This window comes from Rousettus aegyptiacus, unplaced genomic scaffold (genome assembly GCF_014176215.1).
Source record: "Rousettus aegyptiacus isolate mRouAeg1 unplaced genomic scaffold, mRouAeg1.p scaffold_m13_p_3, whole genome shotgun sequence".
Taxonomy (NCBI): domain Eukaryota; kingdom Metazoa; phylum Chordata; class Mammalia; order Chiroptera; family Pteropodidae; genus Rousettus; species Rousettus aegyptiacus.
Genome location: NW_023416306.1, coordinates 15,214,420 through 15,230,880, shown reverse-complemented (window position 1 = coordinate 15,230,880; position 16,461 = coordinate 15,214,420). Strand labels below are relative to the sequence as shown.

At 46.7% G+C, this 16,461-nt stretch overlaps 1 protein-coding gene across 1 annotated transcript in view; it reads left to right on the top strand.

Annotated features, from left to right (window-relative positions):
* The window catches only part of PAPPA (pappalysin 1), a 221,432-nt gene that overhangs the window by 33,025 nt on the left and 171,946 nt on the right, over positions 1-16,461 (top strand). The window lies entirely within an intron of this gene.

Below are 16,461 nucleotides of genomic sequence, written 5' to 3'. Positions count from 1 at the left end.
AGGCGAGTCTGTTACCCAGGTGATCACGGGGACCATATGCAAGCCTAGTCTGTTACAAAAATATTTATTGAGTGCCTACTCTGAGCTAAGAAGGAAAGCTCAGAACCTTGTCTCTCAAAGAACTCAGAGTCTAAATTGGGTGACATGAACTGAGTACAAATAGCTGTTGAACCATACACAGTAGAGTTCTGCTAGCCAATATGTAGTCCCTAGCCATGTGTCACTATTTACATTGAAATTAGCTAAGATTAAATGTAGTTTCAAATCCAGTTCCTAGCCGCATTTCAGGTATACAGTGGCCACGTAGGGCTAATGGCCACCATACTGGACAGAGCAATGTCGTCTGTCAGATAGTGCAGGGAAAGCCAGGGTCAGCTGGGATTGGACAGCCTGGGTTCAGATCCCGGTAATACTATTTCTTCATCATGTGACCTCTTAGAAGCTACTTCCTCAGTTTTGGCTCATCATGGGACCTACTTTGTCAAGTAGCTCTGAGGATAGCGAGTGAGAAAGGACATATAAAGCACAGTCTCTCTTATAGTGGCTAGCAGGTAATTAATTCTCAATAAGTGTACTTGTCATTATTGGTATAATGAATGACAGGTAGCGTGTGCTGTGTTTGGGGAGGGCCGTAAGAGATCAAAGAGAAAAAGTCGACTTGCAGCTTGTGTATCTCAGGGAAGGCTTAGGTACAATTTTGACCTCAGAGATTCAGTTAGGGGAGAAAAGAGGACACTTGAAGCAGAGGGACTTCTTCATGTCCTGCTGAGAAGAGGACAGGAAGGGAGCCCTTCTGTCTCATGCCTCCCTAAGCCCCTGCCTTGTGCTATCAGCTCTAACCAGGCGCCACAAAGAAAAACCCACAGGTGAACCTATGGACGATTTATATGCAATGTGGGACCTAGAAGAACCAGTTCCAAGCCAGAGAGAGAGAGAGTCCATGTCCACTTTTCTGATGTCCCAGATTCGCACTGAACTTTTCTATTCTGTCCAGCCCACGGGACCCTGGACTTGCTGATAGTCCGAGCACATTTGCAGACCTCGGCAGGTTTTCTGCTGACTCTTCTCTTTATGTCTCTCTCAAAAGAGCAAGGGCCTCCCATGCACAGACAAAATACCTATGTGCAAAGGAATGACGATGCTGGCAGGAGAATGTCGTGCCTGGCGGCGAGCCAGGAAGCACGTCAGCTCAGCCTCCTGGCACCGGGCGGTCCCCTGGACTCTCACCTTGGCTCAGACACATGAGCAGCCCATGTGGGAAGAAGCATTGGTGTGTGGCCAGTTCCTTCCAGGTCACAATGCCCTTTCATCTCTGCTGTCATTTGGGCTTTGACTGAATTTGGCAAGGGAGATAAGACAGGCATTAGCATTTGTGTTTGATGGACAGGGAAATAGAGGAACTTCAGGAGTGAAATGATTCCGCCAAGGTCATGGGTCAGGAAAGTCAGTTGGTTAAGTCACAGATGCAAGTCTTCTGAGGTTAATGCAATGTGTACACTACTGAGCTAGACTCCCAGGAGTTACCAGTGTGCTCAGCCAGAGTGGGCATGAGGGAAGGTGAAGGGCCAGGAATAGATAGAAGTTATTCACCCATTTGTTCATTCATTCATTCATTCATTCATGCAACATGTGTTTATTCAGCACCAACCAAGTGCCAGTAAGGTGCGTACTCTGCACCCTATGTTGCTGAAGGAAATCCAGGATTCAGAGGGATAAAGGGATCACCCAAGGTCATTCAGTTAATAAACTGAGCCTAGGTCTACGGACTCCAAAGCTCCCAGTGAAGGAGGGTATTTCAAGTTCAAAGAACAATTAGAGGCAGAGTTAAAGGACAGGGGTGACAGGCAGGGTGGCTTTACTAAAGCCTTGGGAGAAAACTGCTGAGTACGATTGGGTCAGGACCGAGGGCAGCTGGCCTTTGTGGCGGGCACACTGTGCTGCTGTGGAGGGACCATGGGGCCCCAGGTCCGAGATACCTCACAATCAGCAGACAGAGCTGGCAGGCTCCAGCGGCCTCCCTCTTTTCTAAGTCATGGGACTGCACGCCCAGAATGCCTGTGAGCAGCCCTGTGCCAGCGCTGTGACCACTCACGCCGCAGCCCGTTTGTTTGCCGGCTGGGAAAGTCGTGTGCCCTGGGTGAGCCCCACCAGGCAACGTGTCATCTCCTGACGGGGCTTGGGGGTGACAGCATCCTACAGAATCAGCTCTGCTGTGTGCAGAGAAACCTGTGCAACTTTGTACAGAAATATTTGTTTTTTGACTTTAAAAAAAAGTGGGGGGGCGGGTAGAGAAGGGAGGAGGAAGGAAGAAATGAGAGAGAGAAAGAAATAAGGAAAGAAGACAGGCACCTGTGATAGAAGCAGTGAACATTAGATTGGCATGACCTAGGTGATTTTTAATAAAGAGCTGAACTTAATTCTCGCCCAGGGTGTTTCTCTCTCTCTCTCTCTCTCTCTCTCTCTCTCTCTCTCTCTCTCTCTCTCTCTCTCTCTCTCTCTCTCTGTCTAAAGAGAGTATTTAAATTACCACTTTTCAATCTGTGGCGGTGAACGAAGGACTCATTTTTTTTTTTTTATTTTCCTCTATACGCTGAAAACCAATGTCTTTGTAATATGCATCAAAAATGAACTTGTGTAAAATGAAATACCACAAGAGCGGTGAAGCGGTGTCAGAGTTTTGCGAACGTTTCTTAATGCTCCCTCCCCATCACTGGACTCGCTGTGCCTTGGACGAGCGAGCAGTAGTTGGTGCACTGTCTACATAGAGTAGCACTACTGAAAACTCATCATTCTGACAATTTATGTAGAATTCCCTTAGGTAAAATCACATTTGCCCAGTGACGCGGCTGGGCAGGTTGGCAGGCTCCATCAGAGAAGTGCCATTTCCTTTACTGCATGGAAACTCATTCTTTATCTGACACTCCTTGGGTGCCTGAGTCTGTGTTCTGTGTTCTCAAGAATTATCGTACTGCAGGAGAGCACCCAATCCTAGCAGATCTGGGACTGCAGAAAACATCAAAATAGCATCAAATGTCAAACATCCTTGGAGATCACTATCCTAACCCCTTACCGTCCATGGAGAGAAACTGGGACCAAAGCTCACACAGTCCCTTAGTGGTCACCCTGCGGTTAAGGGTGTTTTAGATTTCTGCATCCTGGCTGTCTTCTATGGCATAACGTCCCAGCACTGCCCTGACATCCTTGTGGCCACAGATACTTACGCCTCACATTCTGTTCTTGCTCTGTTCTTCCCAACTTTCCTTGAGGGCTTAGGATTGTGCAGTGTCGAGTGAATGAGTTTGGAGGAGAATCTTTCCGTGAGCCCCTGGAGAGCTATTAGAGCTACACTGGCGGTGAGTTTTCCTTACTGGGAGGCTGTCATAAGGTTAGCCAACTGAGGATGCACCCCGGAAAGGGGCCTGGGACAGTGAGGGGGCCAGAGCCGTATCATAGAACCACTTGAAAATGTTTGGCCAGATGAGAGAATTCTCATAAGACGCCACATGCATTTCAAGCATCAGAAGACAGGTCCCATGGAAAAGGGAGCAGAATTCTTCTGTGTGGTTCCTAAGCCCCGGCTGAGACCAGAGTGTTACAATTACAGAGGCAGCTTTGAACTGAGGCACAGATCATGTCGTCGGTAATCAGAACAGCCCTTCCAGGGCAGAGCTTCCCTGCAGGCTGAGTGAGCTCCGTCACCTGAGGTGTGCTCGGTGAGGCTGTGGCCAGGATCATGGCAGTGGTGGAAAAGGTGGCCTCGATGGGTTTGAGACTGAGCACTACACAGCCTGATGTTTTGCTGGCATCTAATTCCAAGGAGGTTAGGGAACCAAATGATAACTGTTTCTGTCCTCTTTAACAGGCATTTATTGGGCACGTCTACCCCTGCCAGCCTCTCTGCTGTTCGCTGGGCATGTTGAAATGAGTGGGACATGTTACTTACCCTCAAGGGGGCTTCCACTATAGTAGGGGAGTCACATTCAAACATAAGAAGATCTGGTCTGTGGTTGTAGCGGCACGCAGCGGGGCAGGAGACCTGAAACACAATAATTCATTCCGACTAGGGAAAACGAGGCAAGTCGGCTGAGGCAGGCATGGTTTGAGTAGGCATCGGGGAGTAGGCAGCATGTTGAGAGGTAGAGACGCAGTGTGCATCGGTCAGGGGCCCCGCAGGAAACAGACGGCACACTCGAAAAGAATAAAGAGAATCGAAGGAGAGGCCCTTTTGAAGGAGAGGCTGTTTACAGCGGGGTTTAGGACAAACAGCAAGGCCAGCGTCAGCAACAGTGGGGAGTCATCTTCATCCTTGGCCTGTACAGGCAAGAGGAGGGAGTGGTCATGGAACCCACTGAGAGTGGCTGTGTGGAGAGGGCTTCCTGGCCGCATCTGTGACTCTCCGCAGAGAGGGACAGCCAACCTACAGCCCTCGGCCAGAAGGAAGCCAGAAGACTGCGTTCTACATGTCATTCTCTTCTGCCTCCTAGTCTCCTGCCAGTGCTTCCCATTGGGGAACCCGACTGGAAATCACAAGGCAGAGGAACCTGTTTATGTGACCCGAGGAGGCCAGCTTCTCAAGGGCATGGAGCAGGTGAAGAGGGGTGGGGACTGGATGTGGACGAGCAAACAGAACCCAGAGAAAGCCAGCACATGGAGAGAGAACAGCATAAGCAAGACAGAGGGGTTGGGTGAGGAAAGGCTGGGAGGACACGGAGTCGGTCGGGATGGCAGGCAGCCAGACCGTGAGCCGAGGAAGGTGTAGTTTATCTCACGGGAAACCCTAATCTCAGGCTGAATCCTTCCGCCTCGACTCTCTGCCTCACTTTATTTCCTTCTTTCTTATTTCCTTCCTTTCTTCTTCCTTTTCTACTTTTTTTCCTCCCTCCTGTCCTCGTGCCCTCCCTTTCTTCTTTTCCGCCTTCAATAAAATATTTGTTGAATGTACCCACTTCCCAGCCCGGTCCCTGCCCGTTTGGAGCTCAGCATCTAGGGGCTAAGACAGGCAAGTAAACGTTGCAATCACTGATGTGAAGGAAGGACCCCCAGAGTCAGCCAGGAGGAGCAGTCTGTGTGAGCAGTAGAAGTCTTTCTATCAGACCAGTCAGTCAGAAAAAGACATTCCTATGAACCTCAGCCATTCTCCACTGTGCTGGGGATGAGCCAGAACTTCATCTGCAGCCATTAAAGATGTCCACATACAAGTAAGAATGTGCTTCCCATGCCTTTTTATAAATAAAATGGAACACCTGGACATTAATAGAAATCCACACTAGTAGGAAATCCAGGGGCATTTGACACCTTGGGCTGTGTGCACCCCACTGAGAGAGGCTATTGTAACGAACCCACCAAGTTCATTTGGACCCCTTTGGTCTACAAGCTCTGGCACCAGTAGGTGAACTTCACCTTTATCCATGAATATCTATTCATGTGGAATAGTTCAGATGGATAAAAGAGACTTTCCATACATAGTGTTGGCTCATAGGGAAGCATTTTATTTGTCTTCTCTTTATTATTATTATTATTATTTTTAATGTAACAAGGTATTTCCCTGCAGCCATGTTGCCGTTGTTGTTGTTGTTGTTGTTGTTGTTAGACCCCAGTTGACTTTGCTGGAAGTTTTTGGAAAGGGTACAGTAAGCCTTGAGGCAGCCTCCTTGACCCCTCCGCTGACAGCTGTTGTCCTCCTCAGCCTCTTCCCCACCTCCTATCAGAGGCCGTTCAGTGCTTCATCTTCGCTCACTGGGATCTCTCACTTCTTTCTGGGATGATTTCTTGGGACATATGTTCCCTTCACCCAAGTTCTCTCCAAATCTGGAAAAGTTATATGGAATCAAGGAGTCTCTGAGATGAAAAGAGCAGCAGAGTGGTCCATCCCCTTCTTGCTATGGATATGGGAACTCAGCACCCAGGAGGGGCAAGCAGTGCCCCAGGCCTCTCAGTGGGTGTGGGGCCAAGCGGAGAGCAAGACCCAGTCTCATCTCTTGGTCCCAAGTTATTTCAGCCCCCTACATTGTCCTGCTATCTTAGAAGCTTGCCACTGAAAATTAGAAAAACTATTTAGTATGGTCATATTCTTACCCATCATCCTTATTTTATTAACACACTTTGGTATCCAAGGCACTGTAATAAATGCCCTAGGGATCTGAGATGTAATCTCTGTCTCGAAGGTGCTTGTAAGCTATGACTTAATGACCTTTGGTTACAGTCATTCCGGAGATGGCAGGGAGGCAGATGATTAATTCCCAGGTGAACCAGGTAGACAATAAGGCTTACGTGCGCTCTGAGAAAAGGCAGGCTCACAATGGTTTGGAGAAATTAGGAAAGGCTTTCCGGTGGAGAAGGTATTCAAACAATCTTCCAGCATTAGTTGGCTTTGTAGTGATAGAAAGAGGTGGGTAAGAGCAAAAGGATTGAGATGGGGAGCAGAGTGGGAAGGGTGTAAGAAAGGGGTGAGTCTGGGACTTCATGCAGGTAGATGCCATGATTTGTTCTTTGGCTTACAGAGCTTGAAGAATCAGACTGGTCTAGAATCAGAGAAAAATTCAAGGATAATGGATTCTTGCTCTGGCTCAGCAGCTTCTTAGCTATGCAGTCTCAGGCAGGTCTCCCTGCACCTCCATTTTCATTGTCTTTCAAAAGGGAGTGATAATAATATCTGACTGCCTGGATCACACGATTGCCTTTAGGGTCACATAAAGTAATATCCCAGAAAGAGTTCTGGGAAGAGTTAACCAGGGTGCAGATTAAAGAAGGCATTGTTATTTTTTAGTAACTTTGTTCATTCTTGTCCAGTAATCATGTAAGAGAAATTGCTTGGAATTTTATAATCAGAATATCAGAGTTTATTTAACGTGACTAATATTCATTAAAGCAATAACGGGAGTCGGGCTTGGTGTAGTGGAAAAATGATGTGTGTTGGAGACTGACCAGGGTTTGAATCTTGCTTCCACTCTTCATTTACTGTCTGACCTTGGCCCACTTTTCAGTAAGAATTGCTAGTTTGTCATCTGTAAAAGTTGGGTGAGAACAGCCGTCCTGGGCCATGTCGGGAAACTTAAATGGGACATGTCAGAAGACTTCAGTAACACAGTGTCTGGCACATAGTAGGTGCTGAGGAAGTGCCCCGACCCTTCTCAAGGACACACATGGCTCCTCTCTGTCGCTACTGTTTTTCAGAGACACCTTCTTGCAGCCTCTTAAAGAAGGCCTGGATGAAACCAATACACACACTGAGGGCCTTGACCCAGATGACTTTCATTCTTAAAATTCTAACTTTTTTTTAGGACTGGCCGCAGAATTGGCGTTTTGAATAGAGACCACATAACTTATATCAAACTCATTGAGCTGGCACACTAGTTTATTTTGAAAATGACCCAGATGTCTAACCGTGTTAGAGCACATATTTCTGCATGGAACAATCCCAGTCGGTGTTGGGATTGGTCATAATGGGTGGTGTGCCAGTTTGGTTGAAGTTCCTCGATTTTTCGACCATCTCCAGCACACATGCCTGCCTGAGTGTAGACACACACACACACACACACACACACACACACACACACACACACACGCATCCAGGCCCACTTGTACGCAGGGCCTCATCTTCTTCTCTGAATCGGTCTGGGTGTCCCTCATGCTTTTCTTCTGAACAGAGTCCACCTTTACTCGCTGGTCCTATCTGTGACCCTTGTGCACATGTGACTTTGGTCTTTGAGAGCAGAATGGAGGGGTGACTGGAGAGCGAGAGAAGAACTGCTTGTGGTCCCTAAAGGTGAGGAATAAGGAACTCAAAACAGTTACCTGTGAGAAGCAATGGAGGATCAGTACAGTCTCGCAAATGCATAGGACTGCAAGTTTTGGAAGACAGAGCGTATTTGAGTCAAGTTCCTTAATAGTTCTGTGACCTTAGACAAATATCAAAGACTCAGTTGCCTCCACTATTAAATCAGGAGTGAAAGTAACACAGCCTACTGCACTGGGGGTTTCGAGGATTTAATCAAATAATACACAGTCAACCCTTTAGAGCAGTGCCTGGCACTGAGCAAATGCAAAATCACAGTGGCAGTCGTTTGGGGATTTTCCACCTCCAGGAAATCTTCTGACCTCTTACATACATATCCCTTAATTCCCAGCGCCTCTTGATCCTCGATCCCCTCACTAGAATGTCAGGACTGGCATGGGAGTTGGAGCTGACCTGATCACTCTTTACAACCTAAGTGCCCTTTTATTTTGGGTCCTGGAGAGCTCATACTTTTAAAAAGTTCCTTTACTCCACAGCCCCGCACATATGAAATGCTGATGTATTCATTTTCGCAAGAGATAAGCAGCATGCCACACTCAGTTTATGCCTTGCCAACAAAAAGCAAAGTCATGTCTGGGATCCCCGGGATGGGGCTCTCTGAGTAGTTCTCGCGTGTCCTAGGAAAGGAGGCAGCCCCGGCACACTCAGGACCACGCAGAGCAATGTGCGAGGGGAAACAGGCCACCTCCTGGCCCGGGACTCCGGCCACTGCTCTTACTGTCTCTCAGAGCTTACAGGGGAAAGTTGGAACGCTTTCTTGGGAACTCGCCAGAGAAGCCCCCAGCTCATGGAGATCTGAGGTGCCCCCTCTGTCACCCCTTTCTTAGATGTGTATTTTCACCTCTAGTTCCCTGGACAGACGGGAGTGTTTGGTGCCCTTTTGAGGCTGCAGCGGGAGGCAGTTGGGTTTTTTCCACCCTGGGTTTGGCATGGTCAGCACTCTCGTCTTCCTTTCTCTATCCACTGGTGACACTGACCACTCATGACAGCCTCAGTGCTCTCGGTCAGATGCCCTTCCAGGTTGGGAAACAAAGCGGTGGGGGTGTGAGGGAGGGTCGAGAGGACAGACACCAGTACGTTTTGTTTTAGCGTACCATATTTCCCCTAAATTGATCACAGCTCGGCTTGCATCTTCAAACTCACAGCTGGCTGATCTTTACACCTCCTGAGTGGGAACCTCCACACCTTCTCTCTCACTGTCTGGAAACAGCACCAGTGTGCGAACAGCAGTGGGTTTTGCTCACGGGTGTGTTTGCTTAAGCCGGACAGGCTCTCATTTCCCCAGTTTTTTGGAGGGACATTTTTCTGTCTTTCCCCTTCCCTCTCTGCTTCTCTTTCTTCCTTTTCTGCCATGTTTTAAGTTGTTTTGGAGGTCTGATGGTGAAGAATGGAGGTCAGGGGATTCTTGTCTTTGTATCAAGCTTCTGATGTTTGTGATTGCAGCCTTTTCTGAGTTCAGACAGCCAGCCGCGGCTCTTAGCCTTGAGTGTGACTTCTGACTACTGAACTATTTTTATGGCCACAGAGGGCAATGATGACTGTAACTCCAAAAAGCGTGAAGCATCTCAGAATCTTACAGAGGGTGGAAGAGAGACATAAGAGAGAGCTTTTTCCCGTGAGGATTCATGGTAGAAAAACACAGTTCGCCTGTGGCTTGGCAAAACATCAGGAAGGAAGTGACTAGATATTTCCAGTAACTTCTTAGCCAGCATGGAGTAAAAGTCATTTCTTTTACTCTGAATTCTTTATCTGTAAAATGGGAGCATTTGGGTAGACTATTTCCAAGATCTCTGTGTTCCAGACTTTTTCAAATCAGACACCGTAATCCTGGTTCCTGGTTTGTGGGGACCAGGATTAGAGTACAAATGGGGAGTATCATTTTAAAAAGGCACAAACAGTGCCACACGCTGACACTGTGGATGTCCAGGGAAATAAGAGACAGCCTTTCCTTCAAAGTGTTCTACCAGCCCCTGATTCTGAATTGAGTATGATGTGTTTGAAGTACCAGTGAAGGAACAATTATACTCTATGACAAGCTGAAAAAAAATCCCACTCCTGTTACTTAAGTCCTAGCAGCAGCCGAATGACGGTACCGCACCTCAGGCGGTCTGCGTGTCTGCTGTTTTATTTATCCAGGGCCCTCAGGCCCTGAATGTAGCATCCTCTTTCCAAAAATCAGTTTGCATTTAATTCTCCTTTCGACAGCCTGGCATACAATGTCATGCTTTCCAGCATTATTTCTCCATACTTGAATTCTCTAATTGTCACAAGACCCTTTGAGAGCTAGCTCTTTTTTTAACTCCAGGAGAAACCCAATGTTGGGGAGGTTACCAGACCTGTTCAGGTCATCCAGAGAGATCTACATTTACTGTAACAACTGTATATAGTTCTAACTTTAGATCATTCTGCTATTTGCCTAAGGTTAGGCGGTTCGTATGGGACCACAGTCCATACCAAAATCTGGAAGTTGCCATTTTGACAGATATTGGTGATGATGTTGTAATTCTTGCTCTCTGCTTTCCAAACATAATATTGTTCAATCAGTCTTCACATCAGTTATACGATTTTATGGCTAAAAATTAGAGCCAAACAACAAGTCTCAAGAAATACCGCCTGTACCTAGAACATTGTGGCTGCTACAATTTAATGAAATGGAGGTGATTTGTCTTTAATTGTGCTTCCAATATAACACATACCACAGGGCTGTTGTATTTTGCTCTATGTGGTCAGTTGTATTATTTATCAATTGTGGTTTTGGACCCTCTGAGAAGAAAGTGAGGCGGTGGGAAGAGGTAGCTGTGGGCCCTGGAACCGCGTGCTTCTGTCATGAAGCAACAGTGCGACATGAGATGATCACATTACCGTTCTGGTACTTTCGACACACCATGGCACCGAACTGTTGCTGCTTCTTACTTACCAGGATGTTCTTCATGCTTAATGGTTTCCCTGAAACGAAGCACCATTCTGAGAGCCTGGGACTGTCAGAGCAGAGATTGTAGAACCCCAGGCTAAGTTCTCAGGAAGTGACTGATCATTCAGCAGTGTGCGTGCTCGCATGCACGTGCATACCTACTATGTGCGGGCACAAGACTAGATGCTGGGAGTACAACAATGAACATTTCACAGGATGGGTATGATACCGCTCTCGTGGAATTTCGTGCAGGTAGATAAGTAGCTGGTTGGAGAAGTGCTTTATGGAGAAATTCAAGGTACTGCGGAAACACAGAGGATGCGTACTTCATTTATAAGGGGTCGGAGTCATTTCTAGTCTGAGTCCTGAAGGATGAATCGTGTTCACCAAGTGAGTGTAGCTGAGCTTGCCAGGAACCAGGTGTTCTGACACTTTGCCTTCTGCCCCAGCAACCACTTTCAAAAAGGCAAATGAGAAAAATAGGATTTGAGTAGTTCCCAGTCAAGGTACTCATTTCAAATGAGTGTCCTTTATTCTGAGACTATTTTATTCTTTGGAGTACTACTCCAATACCCTTTATTATATGAGGGACATCATGAATTTTATTTATTCGTTAGAGTTAAAAGTCACTACTTCCACCTCGATGTTTTTAAACAGTCCAGAGGTCTGAGAAGCTCTCCGTTGGCCCAGCCTGCTTCTGTGAATCAACACCTTCTCCTCCTCCCACCCAGACCCTCAGGACTCTTGATCCCATCCATCTCCTGGTCGCACTGTGGTCCAGAGAGGTGCAGATGAGTGATTTTCCTGAGCCGACCTTCCATGTGACTCTGTAGATGGTACGACCCCAGGAGACAACTCTCTTGCTCCTGTTGGGCCCTAAGTTTAGGTCAGCAATAAGGGGTGGGGGTGGGGGGCACTGATATATAGAGTCTGAGACTGATAAAGGAGAAATACTCCAGGAGACCACGTCATAACCGACACACACCATTTCACCTCCTCTCACTCCCCCTACGCTCAGCATCAAATTGTTCCCCCTGCGTAAGGACCTCTCTGCTTAGGTGTTCTCGGACCCGCCCCTTCTTCCAGAAGCCGCCGCCAATGCCTCCTTCTCCACTTTCTTTCCTCCTCTAGTCCGCCTTCCACATTCCTCCAGAAAGGAAAGAAAGATCGTTGGAAAGCATGAACCAGATCGATTTCTCTTCCAGCCAGTCCGTCAGAGCCTGCCTGGAGCTTTCAAGACACTCCACCTTGCATGCCCGAGGACTGGCACTGTCACCGTCCTCACGTCCTTTCATGCCTCTCGGCTTTCGGGAGCTTCTGCCGTGTTCTGTCTTTCGCGCTCGGTCCCGTACCCAATCGAGGTGTATTCTTCATGTGAGGACCTCGCTGATCCCTGACCCCCCCCCCCTCGGCTGTGTACGTGGCACGGCTCTGTGCTTCCGTCACGTTCAGCATCCCTCCCATCATGACACGTCTTATAAGAGAAGGTGAGAGACAGTGGTAAAGAGTAAGGTCAGCATCAGCCGGCAGACTAGGGGCCTGTCTTGACTCTGAAACCCCTGAGTGGGAGAAGCAACTTTGGAAAAATGGTTTCTTCCCCTGGTTTCTTCCCCTGTAAATGGGGGATATTCATGCTTAATACATAGGGCTTTGTACGGCTTCAAAGAGATGATATAAAAACATACTTCGGCACTGCCAGAATGTAGTACGCGCCCCCAAATAGTGATTTTATTAGTATGATCGCATTATGTTGTGATCATCCGATTATTTGTCTCGCTCTCTTCATAAAACTGCTAATTCTTTATAGTGAAAATTGTTTCTCTTTTATGTTTGTACGCCCAGTGTCTAGCTGAAAACATAGTATATGATAAAATCTCAATAAATATTGGTGAATGAAAGAGGAAAAGACTGAATGAATGATACGCAGGGGGAAGGGAAGGAGGTGGGAAGGAAGGAGGATGTGAAGGCAGTCAGAAAGGGAGGAAGAGTGGGTGGAAAGAGGGGGAATGAAATAATGATATTCAATACATGAATGAAAGAATGATAGATCGTTCAATAGATCTTTGATTGGCGCTGTTACTTTTTTCTTAAACTATGTGTCAAGCTTCTCTACAAAACCTATTATTTTGGAAACCAATCATTTAGGATTCTGAGAATTTAATAAAGTTTCCAAGTACTTTTTTCCCCCCTGTGCCTGTCCTTACAGACAAGAGAGGCATATGTAAGTATTTCTGACAATAAAACTAAGCAGGAGAATAAAGTCCAGATCATTAGGGCCCTTGGGTATAAGTACAAAATCCAGGTTTTAGAACTGGTCACAACTTGGAGAAAGCTTGTTATTTGGAACAAGGATATGGATGCAATAAACATTCTGAGGTTTATCTTGCTTTAATGACTTGTCTTGAGTGGCTTTGATCTTTACGTTTGATAATCACTTTCAAATGGTTTAGTGTGTTCTGAAAGTGGAGGAGTCGTTCACGGACTTGAGATCCTCCCTGGAAACAACAGGCTGCAATCAGAATTTGGAAATCGACAATGTTACAGGCCTTGCTCTGTGAGTTGGAGAAACAGGGCAACCGCCTGTGAGGAAGGTAAACACATAGGTCCAGGGATAGGAACCAGCGTTCATTGATGCAAGGGAGGCACAACAGGCTTTGGGAGCTAAGGCCCATTTTCTCTAGCTCCATGAGTTAGCTAAAGAGAGAATTATGCATCTTCGGGTCTTTTCATGGGTTTAGCACTTTTCTAGGCCTTTCTCATGTATTGCTTCCTCGAATTTTTATATTCTCCTTTCTAGGTTGAACTTGATAATTCCCATATTACAGATGAGCAAATTGAAGTTCATCGAGATTGTCACTTCTCTAAGGGCACACTGCCCCTTGGTTGGAAAGGGCGGGTTTGAACCGAGTCTGTCTTTCTCTTAACATGTAGCTTTTTCTCTAGCACTTTGCTGCTTTTTTCCTTAACAGGAAAGAACTGTCACCAGCCTGTGGCTTGGAAGGGGCCCACTCTCAGTCAGGGTTAACCCTCCTCAAATTGAAGACGTTGGTGTATGGCAAGCACCATTGCTGTAACCCAGCTGTACCTGTCAAGTGCCCTGGGAGTGGAATGTTGGCATGACACTTCTCAAAGACCAGCTCAGCTCTTACTTCTGCAGTGGGGACTCAGTTGCTTTGGGTGGGAATAGAACCAGAGGCTGATCAGTCTGGATCTGGGCTTGCTGTGAGTCATAAGTCTGACCAACCATCTACAAAATGGGGGAGCCAGTGTATTATGCTTCTGGAGCTGGAAAAACTAGAGCCTTCCATGATTTAATTTAAAGGATTTGTTGTTCTGCATTTTGAATGTGGTTCCCTTTTGCTTCTCTTTCAATAAAACAGGCCCTGACAGCCCTCTCATTGAGCTTATTACAGAGTTGTACCATCTCAGGCCAGTGCATTTAGGAAATATGTTGTTGGCATTCACTAGCGAGTGAGATGCATAAAGAAAATATCCTAATGACAGTTGAGTTGAGAGAGCTTTGATCTCCCTCCAGAACTACTCTCATGGCTTTGAAATGCAATTCTGGCAGAAAGGTACAGTCTGGGTGCCTTGGCATTCTGGGGCTGGGCCCCTTGAAACTGACATTCCAGGGGACCTGAAACCTTCCCAGTAGGATCCAGGTGCACGGGCTGTGCAGGAAGAAAAGACACAGCAAAACGCCTCTCTTGAGAGGCAACTCTGGGAGAGGATCTAAGTTAGGAGGGATGTAGCCCAACATTTTCCAAACCATGTTGGTTATGCTGTTATTTGGTTTTTGGCAAACACAGAGTTTGGGCGGGGGAAGGGATTATGGTCAAACATTTTTGGGAACACTTCATACATTATCTAACCGACTTCCATTTTGCATATTAAAGACTCTGAAAATTCTTGCAATTAAAAAAATATATGTATTTAACCTTGTTTAACAGAGCATATCCTAAGCCCATTTGACTCAGAAACTTTTTCTCTTTAAATATGCTTATGTTTCTTGTGGGTTTAGCCTTCTATATACCATGATTTGGAAGGCAATGAGCTAGTTCACAAGCTCATTGACCATATGGGGACTCTGAACTGCAGAGCAGGTGGCAGAGGGTGGTGGGAACAGGGCAGAAATTAAGGCAATGCAGGTTCTGCACAGAGGTATCCAGCCTAGGGGGAGGCTGGGGACTGCAATCCCTTCCACACTGGACTCTCCAAGCCATGCTCCCTCCCAGGCAACCATGTGCCCCTGAGGGCAGAGGTGACTTTTACCAACTGGTGCAAAAGCACTGCCATGTAGGCTAGTGAATCAGGTTTGATGTTACCTTGGGTGAGTCACTGAACCTCCCTGAGCCCTGCGCTACCTATCCTGTTTTGAAATTATGTAGTTTAAGAGAGAGGTGCTCAGTAACTGCCAGTCAGTGGGAGCACGCTCTCTTGAGGGGACGTTTCCAAGGACACAGAGATGATAAAGTCTTGGCCCCCACTTGCTTGAAGCTCATAGCCTGATGGAGAAGACAGGTGCTCACACTGCAAAGACAACACGAAGCAGGGTAATAATAGAACCACTAGAATTAAAAGTGGATGGGGGCTCTGAGGAGGAAGGAATAATTTTCAGCTAGAGGTGGTGATGATGTTTTTGGCATTGCTACTCATTATCATTATAATAATAATAATAATAATAATAATAATAATAATAATAATATTGCAATAAAAATAGCCAAGGCTAGTGATTGAGCACCTTCTGTGTGCCAGGCACTGTGAAAGGAACTGCCTCTGTGTTGACTCTAGTCTTCCCGACACCCCTGAGAGATGGGCATCATTATCCCATTGCACAGGTGTGGGTGGTCCCGAGTGTACATGTAGAGTACATCACATGTAAGTGAATTTAGCAGGCAGGGTAAGATTTTAAAAGGTTGAGAGTCAGGGAAAGAGATTGCAGGGCAGAGGTGGGGGAACGATGGGCATGCTTAGGGAATGGGCATAATTGGGGAAAACCAGAGATTCTCAGATGAGGAAACCATGAGAACGTGAGCGGGAGGGTATGGGAGGAAGAAGAAGGTTGCCTGGCAGAGATGAGACACTGAAAGCTGAGACTGGGAGAGCCACCCCTAGAGGCAGATATCAGTTTAGGTTTTTCCCTAGCAGGAGAAAATAGACCAGGGTATGGAGGGGCGTGCGGGCCAGCACTGTGCTGTGCTGTCTTGTTTAGCGCTGCTGGTGTCCCTGTGAGCTGAGACTTGGAGAGGTGAAGCCGCTTGCCCATGGACATAGGTCTGTCCATCCAATTCTGAGTAGCACTGCCTCATACATAAACAAACACATAGAGTTTGGGATTTGGATTGATTTTTTCTGGGCTACCGATCTTTTTAAAAGCACCTAAATTTGACCGATTTTTAATATACACATAGGGCCAACCTTCCCACAGTGACAAAATGGAAAGGCAAGTGGCTCTAAGAAAGTCTCATCATCAATCTCTCTGGCCTCTCATGGTTCTTCTTGATTTGACCTTCTGTGATTTCTCCTCCATCCTTTAACTGAAAGGAATAAACAGTATCTTAAAGAGATAGAGGGAAAGAGGTAGATACCTACATGTATTCCTGTCCCCAAGATTTTTCCCTGATGTGTTTGGGAGATAACCCAGCTTGGCTATAAATTGACGAGAAGACCTTAGCCAGCAGAAGGAAAACTTTTAGCTATAGAGCTCTTTTCCTTTGGGTGGGTTCCCCCAAAAACATGGAGAGAAAAGAGGCCA